The following is a 21,340-nucleotide window of genomic DNA, read 5'->3' as shown; positions in this document are numbered from 1 at the left end:
CCTCTGAAGACAAACTCAGATCCATCCTCATCTCTGAACTTAACTACCTTGTCTCTACAGTCCAAGGTAGCTCTATAGGCAGATAGCCAATCCATCCCTAGAATGACGTCAAAATCTGTCAACTCTAGAACCACAAGGTCAGCTGGAAGGCATCTACCATCTATAAACACTGGACTATGTCGACAGACTGTCTCTGCCAACGATGGATCACACTTAGGGCCACTAACCCATAGGGGACACTCTAACCCAGACGTCATCAAACCCACTCTCTCTATGGCTCTGGGAGCAACAAAGGAATGTGAAGCACCAGGGTCTAACAAAGCATACACCTCAGAACACCCAATGAGAAGGTTACCTGACACCACGGTGTTAGAAGTGTTTGCCTCCTGCTGTGTCATCGTGAAAATCCGCGCCGGAGCTGACGGACCTCCACCTCTGGGACCTGCAGATGAAGAGGCTGACCCTCTCCCTCTGCCTCTGCCCTGCGTCATAACTGAAACTGGTGGCTGTGGCATGCTAGCTGGAGCTGTCTGCTGGGATGGTGCCGTGAAAGCTGCTTGAGGGCACTCACGAGCCATGTGTCCCTTCTGGCCGCACCTGTAACATCCTGTAATCCCAAAGCGACAAACTCCTCTGTGCGCTTTACCGCACCTATTACACACTGGAACCTCTGAGCCTGAACTCATGCCACTGCCTAATCCCAGACCTGCTTTAATCTTGTTCCAGAACTTATTCTTCCTCGACTTCTGAGTGGAACCACTCCACTTCTTCCCACTGGAAGTTGCTGCACCCTGTGAAGAGGGATCTGACTTACCCCTACCTGGGGTCTTAGAACCTGAAGACTGTGCCGGCTGCTGTTTCACTGTACCCTGTATAATGGCACTAGCCTCCATCCTCCGTGCTAAATCCACCACGGTGTGGAAACTCTCCCTCTCGGCTGCATGGATCAAAGAGGAATACCTGGAATGCAATTTCATAGCATACCTCCTAGCCTTTTTCTGTTCCGTATCATAGGCCTGTCCTGCATACCGCAGCAACTCCAGAAACCTGTCAGTAAACTCATCAATACTCATATCCTCAGTCTGCTTGAGCTGCTCAAACTCTATCAGCTTTAGCTCTTTCGAACTATCTGGGAATGCCCATCCGGCAAACTCATTAGCAAACTCCTCCCAAGACATGTTATCCAACCTAGGGTCCACATAGACGCCAAACCATTCCTTCGCCTTCTTACATTTTAAAGTGAACCCTGCCATCTGAATGGCTCTGGTATCATCTGCCCCTAGCTCATCTGCTATCATCTTGACTGCTTTAATGTACTCAAACGGATCATCTCCTGATTGGTACTTAGGAGCATCTAACTTTAGGTAATCAGTCATCTTTACCTTGCTCCTCACAGATGGGCCAGGTTGAGGTGTTTGGATAACTGGGGCTTCTGGTTGTACCACTGGTGGTGGTGGGGGAGGTGCAGAACTTACTGGTGTCGAGTATGCTGGACTGGGGTAAAAAGGCGAGGGTGGATACATGGGATATGGTGGATATGGGGGGTAATACGGTGGATAAGGCATATATGTGGGATATGGGTGAAAACTAGGATAATCCGATGTACCTCCCATCGAATATCCTGGGCCCTGTGGATAGGGCTGATAGTGGGGTGAATAACCATACCCCGAGGCCTGTCCGCCTCCCTGTGATGATCCCACATCCTCCTCTGTAGTGCCAACACCTAACCCTCCATCCCTTCTTGGATCCACATCCATCTCTTCCCTTGTATCACGAGATCTTCTTCTCTGTTCTGTCTCCCTCCTGCTTTCATCAAAAGACCTTCTAGGGTCCCTTGATGATCTTTCTCTGCCTGCCCTTTGGGACATAGCTCTTGGCAAAGCAGGGGGACGCCCTTCCATACCCTCATTCTCGGGCGGAGCTCCAGTCAATCTAGCTGATCGACGGGTTCCTCTCATTTTCGCTTCTGAAAACATAACATACACTTTAGCATATGATCCATGTAAAAACATGAACCCTCAACTCATAGCATAGCATATCATAGCAAGCATTAAATGCACATGTATAACATCATGGCATTACACAGCAAGACAGGACTCAACATCCTATCCTAGTGGACATGATCTTCCTCTTGTGCTTGCCCTCTAAAACAACCTCTTTCCGATGTGAGATATCTCTAATCCCTGAGCATCTTAGCTCAGCACACCGTACTCTAGAGGCCCTATGCTCTGATACCAATCTGTAACAGCCCGCTTACCGGACCATCACCGGCACTAGGATCCAGATCGGCTTAAGGCCGCCGGGACCCGTAGTAAGCCACCTGTAAACTCTGTGTACCTGATAAATCCCATACATGATCACACTTAAACTTAAAACTGTTACTTACTCTTCTCGATTATTTTCTTTTTTCTTTCTTTGCTTGACTATCTTTTCTTTTCTTGAAACTTTTCTCATCAACTAAGCCTGGACTATGCATGCTCTGTCTGTATGCACTCGAAGAGTGATACCTGCTATGGTACCATACAGTAACTACAGAGATAGAAATACTACCATGCACCAAGCCTAGCTCATCATACATTATCTCAATCATAAAAGGATCATGTACAAAGGGATAACAAGCACTAGGGCCAAGCACAATGCTATAACTCAGTACATCACTTACTATTACATCGTTTCTATACATTACATAAACTCTGTACTGTACATCATTATCATGTCCACTATTCTATACTATTACATATGCCTTTACCCTTGCTTTCTCTTTCTCTTTCTCTTCTCTGAGGCCCTGAAAAATGGGGTTAGGGAGAGGGATGAGCTACTAAAGCCCAGTGAGCGGAAACCATAAAAACATTTAAAATATGCTATAATGAAATGCATCACTGCACAAACATTTCACATCTCAGATTGGACATGACCCCAAAACTCCCTCTGTCGGTGCCCGGCCCCCAAAGGAGCTCACACAGGTCTTTCACTAACTACTCATGGTGCCCGACCCTATAAGGGCTCTCACAGGACTCATCCAAGTTAAATGCCCGGCCCCAAAGGAGCTCACACAGGACATACAATAATGACAGACTTATGGGCTATTGGAGTCGCCTCGGTCCAATCCACATAAACAAATAATAATGCAATGCCTCAACTTGGTGAATACTAATGCAAAGCATCCTACATAAACATGGCAGTAATGATGCATGAATCATGCTAAAACATTCATTAACTTAAAACAAAGTTCTGTTCCACTCACCTCTGTCAACTGCTGGGCAGTCTCTGTAACTCTAACTCTGTGGGCCTCCTTGGTCTCTCGGGTCCGCACCTACACAGGTGGACTCAAATGAGGACCAAACTTACTTAAACATAACTCTTAATATCTCCCCAAAACCCCTCGAAAACATCATAAGCATGCATGACAAAATGGGCAAAGGAAGGCTGGTCAGGGCACTTTCGGCGGCTGGTTCGGCGGCCGAAACCTCCCTCCAGAGACGAAACTCATGCATGTTCGGCGGCACCTTCGGCGGCCGAAAGTCTCGTCCAGAGACGAAACTCATGCACTTTCGGCGGCCGAACTCCCTCTTTCGGCGGCCGAAAGTCTCTTTCTCACCCAAAAGCCTAGCTTTCGGGGGCAAGGTTTGGCAGCCGAAACTGCCTCCACAAGGGGTTCGGCGGCCGAACCTTGCTTCGGCGGCCGAACCTGGATTCTCCAGAAAGGCAGAATCCCGACCCAACTCAGGGTTCCAGCCTCCAAAAACCTATAAAACACCCATAACATGCATACCAACACTTCTCAACTAGCACATAACATATCTCATGCATATAGGGGTCTATAAACTAACTCAAACCCCTAAAACAACATCAAATAGCATATGCTCAACATATGCTCAACTCAAAGCTCCACCAACAACTAACCCATAAAACTCTCTAAAAACTCTTAAAACTTACTGTAAACATAAGGGGAGGTGAGGATCCATGCTTACCTCTTGAAGAACGAGAGGATTGCTGGTCCAAACTTGGAGATGTGGTGGAAAACTACTCAAAGTCTCCAAGTTGCTCAACTTTGCTTCCTTTTGCTCAAAACTCTAAAACATAGCTCAAATCAAGTTAAAACATGCAAGATTTGAGAAAAACATGAGAAATCACACCAAGGAGAGCTTGAACCTACCTTTGACCCAAAAACAGAGTGTTTCACGCTCAAGTCTCGGGAAAAAGGGCTTTTGTAGTGGCCAACCGACTCTTCCTTCGGCGGCCTAACGTGCATGCGAAACCATGCAACTTTCGGCGGCCGAACTTCACCTTCGGCGGCCGAACCTGGCTTTTGTCCCCTTGGCCTTTTCATTTCAAAACTCAATGTTCTTAACTCAAAACATACAAACATGATAAAAACACTTAAAAACATCTTAAAAACCTTTCTTATACCCTTAGGGCAAGCTCCGACATCCTCGAATCCCGACTTCCAACGGAAAATCCGCCGGAACGTAGGAATTCCGATACCGGGGTCTAGCCGGGTATTACAACATGTATGACTCCCACAAGTTCTCGATCAGGAGTCGTCTCAGGGGTTATTTCCTCAGGCTTAGACTTTTGCCCTTCTTTTTCTTTTATTGTGAATTTTTGGAGGGTGTCATCCCTTATGAGCCTTTTGATCTTGTCCTTTAGTTGTCGACATTCTTCCATTGTGTGGCCATGATCTTCGTGCAAACGACAATATTTGGTTCTGTCTCGTTTGTCCACCTTCTCGGGATTAAGCTTGGGCGGCCACTTGATCTCTTTATTATTCTTCCTGATTCACATTAAAATATGAGTTCGTGAGTCACTTAGCGGGGTGTAATTCTTATACTTACTCTGTTTGTCCTTCTTTCTCAAGATGGGATAGCTCCTATGATTCCCTTCAAGGGCTCATCTTTCTGACTTTTGACTTATCTTTTGACTCGCTTTCTTATCTTCTTATAGTGTATGGATTTTATCATCCAACCTGATATACTTCTGGGCTTTATATATCAGCTGTTGATATGTTGTCGCTGGATTTTTTATTAAGGAATCCATGAACTTAATGTTACGGGTCCCTTTCTTTAATGCCTCACATGCTATCTCATTATTCAACTTTTCCACCTGTATGGCTTTAACATTGAAATGGAAAATAAAGCTCCTTAAAGACTCGCCCTCTACCTGGCGGATCTTTCGTAAGTCTGAGAAAAACTTTTTTGGAGGTATGCAAGTGATAAATTTGGATTTGAATATCATAGCAATGTAACAGCCCGAAAATCGGACCGCTACCGGCGCTAGGATCCAGATCGGCATAAGGCCGCCGGGAACCGTAGCAAGCCTGACATAACCTGTAATCCTGTTTAATCCCATACATGATCAACAATACTCATAAACCTGTAAACCTTCTCATATAACAACCAAGCTCAACCTGTACATAAACATAAACATAACATAAACCTTCACTGGAGCCCTCATCAAAATGCTCCAATGGGGTATCCCTTCATACATAAGCTTGGCTGAAACATAACCTCATATCTCATATCATAAAGACCATGTACATACAAGTGGGATTAACAATCTGTATTGGTCAAGCACAACTCTATCCTCAATATTCAAATTACATATCATAACTTAAAACACTTTTACATTACATCATAATACAATTGTCATGTCCACAATCTAACTATTACATAAACATATCTTCCATACTCTAGCTAACCTCCTGATCTACCCTGCACCTGCACATCTGGGGTTAGGGGAGAGGGATGAGCTATAAAGCCCAGTGAGCAGAATAGAGAAAACATATATTAAATATTTCATGCTTCCATGAATGCAACACATCACAAACATATCACATAAGGATGGTATTGTCACCTATAGTCCTCAACATAGTCCAATCGTGCCAGGGGCGTAGAATGGGCCTCACTGGTCTTTCTCTTACATACATAACCTAACATAACATTCCAATATGCCAGGGGCGTAGAATGGGCCTCACTGGTCTTTCTCTTAACATAGTCCAGGGGCGTAGAATGGGCCTCACTGGCAATCCATACCGTATCATCATCATCATATCATACCATAGGAGGACTAGAGGATCATCCAATAGCCAATCCGCATCCACATCATATTATGCAATGCAACATATTCGTGAATACTAATGCAACAACCTAAAATATCACATGGCATATATGATGCATGAACATGCTCCAAAAAGTTATATTTCATTTATTTAAAAGCTTAAGGTTCATTCCACTCACCTCTGGCTGAAGCTCTACAGACTCCGAAGCAGCTATCTCACTGCTGAGGTCCTCGGTTCCTCGGGTCCGAACCTACACAGGTGGACTCCAATGAGGGACCAATCATACATAAACATAACTCTAATAAACTCCCCAAAAACCCCCTAAAACATCAGGAAAACATCACATAGAAATATGCATGAAATGGCTGAACAGGGCACTTTCGGCGGCACCTTCGGCGGCCGAAAGTCCTGGACAGATCCGAAAGTCAGGCACTTTCGGCGGCACCTTCGGCGGCTGAAAGTCCCAGACAGAGACGAAAGTCTCTTTTCGGGGGCAACTTCGGCAGCCGAATGCTGCCTCCACAAAGGGGGTTCGGCGGCCGAAACTCCCTTCGGCTGCCGAACCTGGTTTCTGCCAAAGGGCAGAAACTTGGTTCAAACGAACCTCTTGCCTCCCAAAACCTCTAATCATGCATAATCTTGCTCTACAACATGCATACTTCACATACATTACGCCTAGGGGTCTCAAACTATCATATACCCCATCTACAACACTTCCAACAACACATAAACAAGCTACATTGTTCATCAAAGCATCAAAACCCATAAACTCAACATATAACCTAACATGCATTTCTACCCATAGATCTTGCATAAAACTTAGTTAAAACACATAAGGAGCTTATGATCGGCTCTTACCTCTTGAAGATCGAGAGAGAGACGACCTAAACTTGGAGATCCACAAAAATGAGCTCCTGAGTTCCCAAAGCTCCAAAACTTATTTCAAAAGCTCAAAACTTGCAATGTGAGTTTAAAACTCAAGAAAAATGGAAGAGATTTGGAGGAAGAACACAAGATTTGCAAAGGGAAGGTCGGAAGCTCACTGTGGCCGAAAATGGGAGAAAGCTCGCCCATTTCGGCTAAGTGCCCCTTTTATAGGTGGCTGGCCAGGCCACGTTCGGGGGCCGAATGTGCCTCCGCATCCATGCAATGTTCGGCGGCCGAACTTGACTTTCGGCGGCCGAACCTGGATTTTCCTCCTAAGACTTTTCATGCAAAAACTCATTTAATTTCATACTTAAAACCATTAAAAACATGAAAACATTTTATAAAAACCTGGTTTTCCCCTTCTAGAGGTTTCCGACATCCGAGATTCCACCGGACGGTTGGAATTCCGATACCGGAGTCTAGCCGGGTATTACATTCTCCCCCCCTTAAGAACATTCGTCCCCGAATGTTCCTCAACTAGTACATGCATATCATAAAACGTAACATACATACTAACCTCTAAAAGAGATGGGGATACTGTTGGAGCATGGATTCCCGTGTCTCCCAGGTACACTCCTCAATATTGTGGTGGTTCCAAAGGACTTTCACCATCGGGATTTCCTTGTTCCTTAGCTTTCTGATCTGGGTGTCTAGGATCCGTACTGGCTGCTCAACATAGGTGAGATCCTCTTGGATCTCCACATCAGGCTCACTAAGAACCTTGCTCGGATCTGACACGTACTTTCTTAACATGGAAACACGAAAAACCGGATGGATTCTTTCCATAGATGCAGGCAAGTCCAGCTTGTACGATACACTCCCAACCTTTTGCAAGACTTCAAAGGGTCCGATGTACCGTGGAGCTAGCTTACCCTTTTTCCCGAACCGAACCACTCCTTTCATAGGAGACACCTTGAGCAATACCAGATCCCCCTCCTGAAACTCTACTAGCCTTCTGCGGATGTCTGCATAACTCTTTTATCTGCTTGCAGCTGTCTTGATTCTCTCTCTGATTAAGGGTACCACCCTGCTGGTGATCTCTACTAGTTCAGGCCCTGCCAAGGCCTTTTCTCCAACTTCCTCCCAGCAAACAGGTGACCTGCACTTCCTTCCATATAAAGCTTCATATGGAGCCATCCCAATGCTAGCATGATGGCTGTTATTGTAGGCAAACTCCACCAAAGGTAGATGCTGCCTCCAAGAACCGCCAAAGTCCAGCACACACATTCTTAGCATATCTTCTATGGTCTGGATGGTCTTCTCTGACTGTCCATCTGTCTGTGGGTGGAAGGCAGTGCTGAAATCCAACCTAGTACCCATAGCATTCTGCAGACTCCGCCAAAACCTGGAGGTGAACTGGGGCCCTCTATCTGACACTATAGAAACAGGAACCCCATGCAGTCTGACTATCTCATCAACGTACACCTGCGCCAACTTGTCCACAGAGTAGCCACTCCTGACAGGGATGAAGTGAGCAGATTTGGTGAGTCTGTCCACAATCACCCATATGGAGTCCACTCTGTTGGACGCCGCCGGTAACCCCACTACGAAGTCCATAGCTATATTTTCCCATTTCCATTCTGGAATAGGTAGCGGGTTAAGCATTCCAGCTGGCTTCTGATGTTCCAGCTTCACCCTCTGACACACTTCGCAGGCTGACACGAACTGTGCCACTTCTTTCTTCATAGCTGGCCACCAATAAACCTTCTTTAGATCTTGATACATCTTGGTGGCTCCGGGGTGAATGCTGTATCTTGCATTATGAGCCTCTCTCATAATGTCTCCTTTTAGCCCAATGTCATCTGGTACACATAGTCTGCTCCCATAGCGGAGGATCCCCTTACTGTCGAATCTGAACTCGCTATCTTTGCCTGACTGAACAGTCCTGGCAATCTTCACTAACTCTGGGTCCTCATGCTGTTTCTGAGCCACCTGCTCCAGAAACACGGGTGTCACTCTCATCTGTGCAATCAAAGCACCTGTACCAGACAATTCTAACTGTAGACCTTCATTCATGAGCTTGTAAAACTCCTTCACCACTGGTCTCCTCTCTGCCGTGATGTGGGATAGACTGCCTAGTGACTTCCGGCTTAGGGCGTCTGCCACGACATTCGCCTTACCCGGATGATACTGAATCTTGCAATCATAGTCACTCAGCAGCTCTACCCATCTCCTCTGTCTCAGGTTCAAATCCCTCTGACTCAAGATGTACTGCAGGCTTTTATGATCTGTGAAGATCTCACATTTAACTCCATAGAGGTAGTGCCTCCACATCTTGAGTGCAAAGATTACTGCTGCCATCTCAAGGTCATGTGTGGGGTAATTTAACTCATGCTTCTTTAGCTGTCTAGAAGCATAAGCAATCACCCTCTCATTCTGCATAAGCACACAACCCAATCCCACATGGGACGCATCACAAAAGACGGTAAAGTCCTCACCATTAGATGGCAGAGCTAAAACTGGTGCTGAAGTCAACCTCTTCTTGAGCTCTTCAAAACTCTCCTCACACTGGTCGGTCCACAGAAATTTATTATTCTTCCTGGTCAGTCTGGTCAGAGGAGCTACTATCTTTGAGAAGTCCTGAACGAACCTCCTGTAATAACCAGCCAGACCCAAGAAACTTCTAATCTCTGTCACTGAAGTGGGTCTAGGCCAGTTAGCTACAGTTTCTGTCTTCTTGGGGTCTACCTCTATCCCATTCTCTGACACTACATGCCCCAAGAACGAGATGCTCCTCAACCAGAACTCACACTTGGAGAACTTGGCATACAAGCCATGCTCCCTCAAGGTCTGCAAAACTGTCCTCAGATGATGGGCATGCTCCTCTGCATTCCTAGAATACACTAAGATATCATCTATGAAGACAATAACAAAGTGATCCAGGTACTGTCTAAACACTCTGTTCATGAGGTCCATGAATGCTGCAGGGGCGTTGGTCAGCCCGAACGGCATCACAAGGAACTCATAGTGCCCATATCTGGTCCTGAAAGCTGTCTTTGGCACATCCTCTTCTCTGATCCTCAGCTGATGATACCCAGATCTCAGATCTATTTTGGAGAAACAACCCGCTCCTGCTAGCTGGTCGAATAGATCGTCGATCCTTGGCAATGGGTACTTGTTCTTGGTAGTGACTTTGTTCAACTGCCTGTAGTCGATACAAAGTCTAAGGGATCCATCCTTCTTTCTCACGAACAAAACTGGAGCACCCCAGGGTGAGGTACTCGGTCGGATGAAGCCCTTGTCTACCAGCTCCTGCAACTGCTCTTTCAATTCCTTCAACTCGGCTGGAGCCATCCTGTAGGGAGGGATAGAGATCGGTCGGGTTCCAAGCATCAGCTCTATCTCGAACTCTATCTCCCTAGCAGGTGGTAAACCTGGCAGTTCGTCTGGGAACACATCTAAAAACTCATTGACCACTGGCACTGCGGCGGGCTCTCTAATCTGACTGTCTAGCTCTCTCACATGAGCCAAATACCCCTGACATCCCCTCCTAAGCAACCTATGAGCCTGAAGAGATGAGATCAAACCTCTAGGTGTACCCCTCCTGTCTCCTCTGAAGACGACCTCTGATCCATCCTGACCTCTGAACCTGACTACCTTGTCCCTGCAGTCCAAGGTAGCGCCATGGGTAGATAACCAGTCCATCCCTAGAATGACGTCAACATCTGTCAACTCTAGAACCACAAGGTCGGCGGACATGCATCTCCCCTCAACAAAAACTGGACTACACTGACATACTGACTCTACCACTGATGGATCACACTTGGGTCCACTGACCCAGAGAGGACACTCTAACCCAGAGACCATTAACCCCAACCTCTCTACGGCCCTCGGAGCAATAAAAGAATGAGATGCACCAGGGTCCATTAATGCATACACATCAGAACACCCAATGACTAAATTACCTGCCACCACGGTGTTAGATGCATCTGCCTCCTGCTGTGTCATGGTGAAGATCCTTGCTGGAGCTGACGGACCCTCACCTCTGAACCCTGCTGAAGAAGAGGCTGACCCTCTCCCTCTGCCTCTACCACTGGCCTGTGTCATGGCTGGAGCTACTGACTGTGCCACACTACCAGAAGCTGTCTGCTGAGACTGTGTCACAAAAGCTGCTCTAGGACACTCTCGTGCCATGTGTCCCTCCTGCCCACATCTGAAGCAGGCTGACGTCCCAACCAGACATACTCCTCTGTGCGGTCTCCCACATTTCTTACATATTGCATCATCTGCACCTGAGCTCGAGCCACTTCCTAATCCCAGACCTGACTTGATCTTATTCCAGAACTTGTTCTTCTTAAACTTCTTGGTGGTACTGCCCCACCTCTTACTACCTGAGCTTAAGGAAGAAGGATCCACTTTTCCCTTACCTGGGGTTCTGGAACCAGAAGGCTGTGCTGCTGACTGTTTGACTTTTCCCTCGATGATAGCACTAGCCTCCATCCTCCTAGCCATGTCTACTATGGCATGAAAACTCTCTCTATCTGCTGACTGTATCAAGGAGGAATACCTAGAATGGAGCTTCATGATATACCTCCTTGACTTCTTCTGGTCTGTATTAAGGTCCTGCCCAGCAAATGGCAGCAACTCCATAAACCTGTCAGTATATTCGTCTACACTCATGTCATCAGTTTGCCTCAACTGCTCGAATTCTATCATCTTCAATTCCCTTGAACTATCAGGGAAAGCCCACCCTGCAAATTCATTAGCAAACTCCTCCCATGATAGACTATCCACCCTCGATTTCACATAGTTCTTGAACCACTCACGGGCCTTCTTGCATTTTAGTGTGAACCCAGCCATCTGAATGGCTCTACTGTCATCCGCCCCTATCTCATCTGTTATCGCCTTGACCCTCTCAAGGTACACAAACGGGTCATCACCGGTTTCAAACTGGGGAGCACCCAACTTCATATAATCAGTCATTCTGACCTTGCTCCCTCCAGATGAGCTAGGTTGAGGTATTTGGGCTTCTGGGACAGTAGGTGCTGCTGGTGGTGGAGGAGGTGCAGCATCCCCTGAGATAGGGTTTGCTGGATTTGGGTGATAGGGTGGGGGTGGATACATAGGGTACTGTAGGTATGGTGGGTAATATGGTGGGTATGGCATCTGTGTGGGGTAAGGGCTAAAACTAGGGTAATCCGATGTACCTCCCATCGAATACCCGGGATTCTGTGAGAAAGGTGGGTAATGAGGTGGCTGAATAAAACCCGAGGCCTGAGTGCCTCCTTGGGACTCTCCCATACCTTCCTCTGACATACTCATCCCCAAACTGCCATCCCTCCTCTGGTCCACATCCATGTCATCTCCCACATCTTCTGACATACCTCCTTGAACTGTTCCTCGTACTGATCTGCTTCTTCCCAGATCTAAAGACCTTCTAGGGTCTCTCACCGCTCGGTCCCTGTTGGACCTGCTAGACATTGCCCTAGGCAATGCTGGAGGACGGGCGCTCATGCCCTCATCCTCAGGTGGTACTCCAGTCAATCTTGCTGATCGACGAGTTCCTCTCATCCTGTTTTCTGAAAAACAGTGCACATCACAAGCAACATTAGCATCATATGGTTCATGTGGGCACACATGAACCCGCATCACATACATCACATATCATAGCGCATCATTAATGCACATGCATATTATCATGGCATTTCACATCATCATGCAAGACAGGACTCCACATCCTATCCTAGTGGACATGATCTTTCCTATTGTGCTTGACCTTCTATAACATCTATGAGCCCGACACTCTAGGTCCGACCATATGAACCTAGGGCTCTGATACCATTCTGTAACAGCCCGAAAATCGGACCGCTACCGGCGCTAGGATCCAGATCGGCATAAGGCCGCCGGGAACCGTAGCAAGCCTGACATAACCTGTAATCCTGTTTAATCCCATACATGATCAACAATACTCATAAACCTGTAAACCTTCTCATATAACAACCAAGCTCAACCTGTACATAAACATAAACATAACATAAACCTCCACTGGAGCCCTCATCAAAATGCTCCAATGGGGTATCCCTTCATACATAAGCTTGGCTGAAACATAACCTCATATCTCATATCATAAAGACCATGTACATACAAGTGGGATTAACAATCTGTATTGGTCAAGCACAACTCTATCCTCAATATTCAAATTACATATCATAACTTAAAACACTTTTACATTACATCATAATACAATTGTCATGTCCACAATCTAACTATTACATAAACATATCTTCCATACTCTGGCTAACCTCCTGATCTACCCTGCACCTGCACATCTGGGGTTAGGGGAGAGAGATGAGCTATAAAGCCCAGTGAGCAGAATAGAGAAAACATATATTAAATATTTCATGCTTCCATGAATGCAACACATCACAAACATATCACATAAGGATGGTATTGTCACCTATAGTCCTCAACATGGTCCAATCGTGCCAGGGGCGTAGAATGGGCCTCACTGGTCTTTCTCTTACATACATAACCTAACATAACATTCCAATATGCCAGGGGCGTAGAATGGGCCTCACTGGTCTTTCTCTTAACATAGTCCAGGGGCGTAGAATGGGCCTCACTGGCAATCCATACCGTATCATCATCATCATATCATACCATAGGAGGACTAGAGGATCATCCAATAGCCAATCCGCATCCACATCATATTATGCAATGCAACATATTCGTGAATACTAATGCAACAACCTAAAATATCACATGGCATATATGATGCATGAACATGCTCCAAAAAGTTATATTTCATTTATTTAAAAGCTTAAGGTTCATTCCACTCACCTCTGGCTGAAGCTCTACAGACTCCGAAGCATCTATCTCACTGCTGAGGTCCTCGGTTCCTCGGGTCCGAACCTACACAGGTGGACTCCAATGAGGGACCAATCATACATAAACATAACTCTAATAAACTCCCCAAAAACCCCCTAAAACATTAGGAAAACATCACATAGAAATATGCATGAAATGGCTGAACATGGCACTTTCGGCGGCACCTTCGGCGGCCGAAAGTCCCAGACAGAGACGAAAGTCTCTTTTCGGGGGCAACTTCGGCAGCCGAATGCTGCCTCCACAAAGGGGGTTCGGCGGCCGAAACTCCCTTCGGCTGCCGAACCTGGTTTCTGCCAAAGGGCAGAAACTTGGTTCAAACGAACCTCTTGCCTCCCAAAACCTCTAATCATGCATAATCTTGCTCTACAACATGCATACTTCACATACATTACGCCTAGGGGTCTCAAACTATCATATACCCCATCTACAACACTTCCAACAACACATAAACAAGCTACATTGTTCATCAAAGCATCAAAACCCATAAACTCAACATATAACCTAACATGCATTTCTACCCATAGATCTTGCATAAAACTTAGTTAAAACACATAAGGAGCTTAAGATCGGCTCTTACCTCTTGAAGATCGAGAGAGAGACGACCTAAACTTGGAGATCCACAAAAATGAGCTCCTGAGTTCCCAAAGCTCCAAAACTTGTTTCAAAAGCTCAAAACTTGCAATGTGAGTTTAAAACTCAAGAAAAATGGAAGAGATTTGGAGGAAGAACACAAGATTTGCAAAGGGAAGGTCGGAAGCTCACTGTGGCCGAAAATGGGAGAAAGCTCGCCCATTTCGGCTAAGTGCCCCTTTTATAGGTGGCTGGCCAGGCCACGTTCGGGGGTCGAATGTGCCTCCGCATCCATGCAATGTTCGGCGGCCGAACTTGACTTTCGGCGGCCGAACCTGGACTTTCCTAACTCATGCTTTCGGGGGCCTAACGTGCCTCCAAAACGCATGCATGTTCGGCGGCCGAACTTGACTTTCGGCGGCCGAACCTGGATTTTCCTCCTAAGACTTTTCATGCAAAAACTCATTTAATTTCATACTTAAAACCATTAAAAACATGAAAATATTTTATAAAAACCTGGTTTTCCCCTTCTAGAGGTTTCCGACATCCGAGATTCCACCGGACGGTTGGAATTCCGATACCGGAGTCTAGCCGGGTATTACAAGCAAACTGTGTAAAGTTTCAGATTTAATCTGGGCTTAGGTGTTGATACCATTTCTAAGCCAAATCCGTGAGTGTCGATGGGAATACTTGGCATAGTATAAAATCATTTACATCTTAATGCTGCATGGTCGTCTTAAAGATGACTAGATGGCTTCGGGGGTCTGCCGTTCCATCATACTTATCCAAACCTGGCAACTTGAACTTAGTGGAAAAAGTTTCTACCAGTATTTCTTTCGAAAGAGGGAAGACTCCATCTATACTAAAATCCTCTTTCTATTCTTTTTTATATCTTTGTATGGCCCGTACTTTCAATCCGCTCTTTTTGGAGCCTCATCTGATTCATCTTCAGACTTGGACTTATTTTTGTTTTTCACTTTGGTCGCTTCCGTCTAGGCCCTTAGAGTGTCTACGAAAGCTTCATCTCTTCTACCGGGGTTCATTTTAGATGCCTCTTCTTGGGTCTTATATTGCCCAAGAGTAGCCTGTAACCTCTGGATATAATGGAGTATCTACTCATTATTCAAATTATTAAGGTCTACTTCATTGACCATTGAGGGCGTATTTTATCGGTTGTCTGGGACAGAGGAAACAATGAATCCCTCATTGGTAGAAACATGAGCATGGCTATAGGGCTACCAGCTATTTTAGGAGTAAGAGGAGAGAGAAGGAATAGGAAGCCGATTGTAATCCAAATGAATGAAGGAGATTCAATGGATTTCCTGACAACAGAACTAAATGATGTAACTCAGGTTAGATTGATGATGTGACCGGAACGGGACTATGCTATGATTAGTTAGAACCTACAATGAAGAAAATATTAGGTGGTGATGGGTGCTTACAGTGGCCACTCTGATGCTTAAGTTAGCATCGTGATAAGGGAAGAATGTAATGAATTGTTTAGAGTTTTGATATTAAAGAATAGCATATATTTGCCTTTGGGATCATTCTCCTTTTATATTGTGAGAGAATGAAGATAAATATAGTGTTTTCTGAAAATTTAAAAGTAATGCGGCTAGCTGCTCGATAATGGATATCGTCAGCCAATTAGATTAATAATCTCGCAATATTTGGCGAAATGGGAATGTATCCGATAACGGTAACTTTGTACCAAGACTCAACCTATCCGGAAAGAACAAGTCTTGACGATAGTCCGGGTGTCAAAATGTCAAGGTCTCTTTCTTCTGTAGTGAGACTGCATTTTCCACTTGTCAAATTCTTACCATATTCCGTCTTTTGGTAACCGCTCATAACTTTTTCTAAGTGGATGTTATGTAACATTAATTACAATCATAAAAATTTTTTTTTTCAGCAATAAATTTTATTAAAAATTTACTCCAATAGAATTTGATGATGAAATATTGAATGATTAATGGAGGACTTACATTGATATATTTACAAATATGTATAATAAAATCATTATGAATATTTTTCGATTAATAAAAGATAGATGAAAATAAATGTGATTTAATTATAATAATTTATTATTTTTTATAAAAAAAATTATCCACTAAATATGTATTTATTTTATGTATTTTATTTACTTTAATTATTTATTTAAATTGAACTCCCTAACTAAATTTTTGCATTTGTTACTATTACTGAATGATATGTTTGTTTATAACAATTTAACAAGTTTATAAGCAACTTATAAGTAAAATATATTTTCTAAGTAAACTGAATGATATGTTGCTTATAAGTAAAGTCTATTTTTAATTAATATATTTTTAAATATATTTTTAATTATTTATTTAATTAAAATATATTATTCCTTACCAATAAAATATTTTTTTTTAAATTATAAAATTACAATTTCTAATTTTAATTAGAACTATTTAGACAATGGACATTATCTAACACCTAAAATATCTAATTAAATTTTATTTAAAACAATATTTTGATTAAAATAAAATAAATAATTTGCTGTTAGGTGATGATGCTGAAATTGATTAAAAGGTTGACTGAATTATAAATAAAACACATGATTCACATTTTATTTTCCAAACAAATGATTTTCACTAGATATCCTCACATGACCAACGCATATCATAGGTTCTTCCTTTGCTAGTGCTCAGTAATCAGCTTATCATAATTAATTGGAAAAATTATTATTTAGTCGTTTTATTTGATTTAAAATATATTATTTCAGTTTAATTTTTGAGAAGTGCAACTTTCAAACAAGTTATTTTTTAAAAAATATATTTTATAATTAATATGTTAAATTTTAAAAATAAAAATATATTAATAAAAAATAATTATAAAAATAATATAAATATTTATAAATTTTATCTAAATACTTAATTATAGAAAAAAATAAAAAGAATAAAATGGGAAGCAGAGGGAGCTTGCCCTTTATACTTCCTCAGACGTGAATAGGTAAACCATCGTTTACTTTATCCGAAGGCACATACTGATTAGGGTGAATATTAAATAAAAAAAATAATAGAATTGAATTAATTTAGAAATTTAGTTTGATTTAATTTTTAATTTTAAAAATTTTGATTATTTTGATTCTATTTAATTTTAATTAGAAAAAATTAAAAAAATTAAATCGAATAAATTAGTGAAAATAATATATTATTGTTGATAATATAAGAAGATTACACTATAATTAAAATTGAAATATTTTAATTAAATTTTAAAATATTAAAAGTAAGATGTAAAAAATAAAAAATATATTAAAAAATTCAATCAATTAAATTGAATTGAATCGAATTAAATTAAATCGATTTGATTCAATTTGATTTCTATTCAAAATCAATTAGATTCGATTTTTATAAATATTAAAATTTCAATTTTTAATTTATTTGATTCAGTTTAATTTTAAATTAAACTGTTCGAATATTTATTCTTACTCATGATAATCAAACGAACTAACATTTTATACTTCTATATAGCTTGCACTTTTTTTATTATAATACGGAGAAATTTATTAATTTATAATTTAAATTTTTAAAAAATATGAAAATATTTTTAATTTTTTAAAAAATTATTAATTAACTATTACGTATTTAGAAAAAATTAAAAATGTTTGAATAGATTAAATAATAAATATTTTTAAAATCTTAATAATTAATTAATGAATTTTTTATATAATAAAAATTAAATAATAAATATTTAACAATTAAAATTAACAGTGACTAATTAATAAATTTTTTAAAATATAAAATTATTTTAATATATTTTTTAAATTAAAAAATTAATTAAAATTTTTTTTATATTATAAATTCTAAATAACAAAATTTTTAATTAATATGCCGTATTTAAATAAATTCATGGATTGAAATAATGAGGCACAGGGCCCATTACAGCTAAACTTAGAAAAGCTACTAAAAGCCGAAGACAAAACTCTAATGAAAAAGACTAGACAAGCCGAGAAGTGAGGAAACTTCAGCTTTGCTAAAAGGCGTCGCCACCTACATCGGCGACGCTAGACTGGCACCAAATGGCGAAACATGCCAGTGGTCACAAAACAGTAGCACAAAAAACACATGCAAACAAGTACCGAAACCACCAACCGTGTCAAGAGGACCAAAACCAAACCCAACCAAAATCTGGACCTCCACTTGCCAATAACAAAACAAATCCAACCAAAAAGACTATCGTCCAAGCCTAGAGGGAAACTGAGCACGAGGTCCAATCCAAGATTTAATTTTAGAGGGTAAATGGTTTATTTGTTTATTAATTAAGATTTTATTTATTTTATAGAAAATATTATTTATTAAAATATTTTTTATATTTAAAATATAAAAAATTTAATTAACGAAAAATATTTTAAAAAAATAAACTACTTTAAAAAAATATTTTTTCTTTTCAAAAAAGAAAATTATTTACACAGAATTTTATTAAGAATTCAATATATAAATTTATTAATATATTTGATATTTTAAATTAAAATTAAATAATAAAAAATAAATTATTTTATTAAAAAATATTTTTCATAAAATATTTTTTAAATATACATTGTTTTCCATAAACAAATAGAATTTAAATATAAAAATAAAATAAATAATATTTATGTAAGTATACATAAATAACGACTAAAAAAATTACTTAATTTAGAAGTTAGTAATATTCTGTACGAAAAAATTGATTGAATTGAATTAATTTAAAATTTTAATTTGATTTTTTATTTATTTCAATTCAGTTTGATTTTTAATTTTAAAAATTTCAATTATTTTGATTTAATTCAGTTTGGGTAAAAAAAATAAAAAAAAATTAAATCGAATCTATTAGTGATAATAATATATTATTTTTAATAATATATCGAGATTACATCATAATTAAAATTAAAATATTTCAATTAAATTTTAAAATATTATAATAATATGTAAAAAATAAAAAATTTATTAAAAATTTAAACCGATCAAATTGAATCGAATTAGACAGGTTTGATTCAATTTGATTTCTGATCAAAATCAGTTCTGTTCGGTTTTTATAAATATTAAAATTTTAATTTTTAATTTATTGAGTTCGATTCAATTTTGAACCGAACCTACCGAATATTTAATTCTAATTTTATCTGTTTTATAATTTTTAACTACTTTTTTTTATTGTCCCAAAATTACTGTACATGTTTTTTTAAATTAGAATAACATATAAATTGATTATTATAATACTATTTTATTTTATTTTATTTTTAAAAATCTCTCAAAATCTCTTTTAATATTTAATAAAATTTAATATATTTAAAATGATTATAATTAAAAAATTAATAAAAAAAGTATATTTTTTAATATACTCACACAATAAAATAAAAGAATTATAGAATGAAAAGAATATTAATTTATTAATATAAATAAATAATAAATATTAATATTATACTATAATAATTGAGGATTTAATAACAAGGAAGGGTAAAATTTTATTTTTAAATGAGGCGATAATAAAATAATAGAAATTTTACAGTTAATGGGAGAATTTTCCTTTTTATTATTATTTTTAAGGGGCAATGCTAAAACTTATGGATATCTATTTTAGAAATCTTGGGGCAAATGCCTCCATTGCCTCCAATGTACATTTGCCTGGGGTGAGCAGTATTCGGTTCAAACTGAAAAAATCGACTGAATTAAATTGATTTAAAAATTTGATTCAGTTTTTTATATATTTCGGTTCAGTTCGGTTTTTAATTTTAGAATTTTCAGTTATTTCGGCTCGGTTCGGTTTTGATCAGAAAAAACTCGAAAAAACTGAACCGAACCGATTAATGATAATAATATATTTTTTCAATAATATAGAGAAATTAAATCATATTAATATTAAAATATTTTAATTAAATTTTAAAATATTAAAAATAAAGTGTAAAAAATAAAAAAATTATTAAAAATCGAAACCGATCAAAACAAACCGAATCGAACCGAATCAGACCGGTTCGATTCTGTTCAGTTTCTAATCAAAATCGGTTCGGTTCGGTTTTCATAAATACTAAAATTTTAATTTTCGATTTATTCGATTCGGTTCGATTTTGAACCGAACCGACCAAATGCTCACCCCTACATTTGCCTAGTTGAACAGAGCTCTAAGTGTCATTTGCCCTGAGTTTAGCCTTTCATTATTAGTGATTCAGCTCTAGATCAATGAGATGTCTAACATTGAAACATAAAGAAGGTAATTCTCCATACAATCGAAAACAAATGGAAGTTCAAATGAAGTCTTATTGATAATCGCTTTAGAAATTATCAAAATTTCTCTTTAGACAAAAAATTCAAAAAAAAAATATAAATCCCTAGAAAGAACTAAATTTATAAAAAACACAATAAAAAATTATATGCATCTATAGATAAAAAGGGCAAACTCACATTTTAAATTGAAGATGAATAGTCTCTCTAATTAGAGACAGGGATGTCACACTTAAAAAGAGTATAGCCTTAGAGAAAACAAACAAAAATAGAGAATTTTCATTTGAAGAAGCCAAATATACTTGATCATATAGTCAAACTAGTATTTTAATTTATTATTTTTAAAATATATCTATACCTAACCTTTCTATTATTTTACCAATAAGACAATTTCCTAGTGAAAATTTTCAAAAATTCTAACTTTCACATGTATCATTTATGATTAATTTATAAAATACTTAAAACTAAAATGATATTTTTATACAAAAATTATAACAGTTAAATATTGATATGACACAATATTCGCCCAAAGTTTTACGGGTGTGAGACTTTTGCAACCGCGTGTCATACCTACATATGATAGGACCATGTGGCAAGATCCTAATAAAGTATGACATGTGGTTGCAAAAGTCTCACCTGTAAAAAGAAAGGTTAGGGTATCATAACACTCGGTGTTCAGTACGCCAAGACTCATCCTCTCCTTAATAGGTCGATTTTCATATAAACTTACCACTAGCGG

This window comes from Manihot esculenta, chromosome 4, assembly GCF_001659605.2.
Source record: "Manihot esculenta cultivar AM560-2 chromosome 4, M.esculenta_v8, whole genome shotgun sequence".
In the NCBI taxonomy this organism is placed as follows: domain Eukaryota; kingdom Viridiplantae; phylum Streptophyta; class Magnoliopsida; order Malpighiales; family Euphorbiaceae; genus Manihot; species Manihot esculenta.
Note: the sequence above shows the minus strand (reverse complement) of the source record.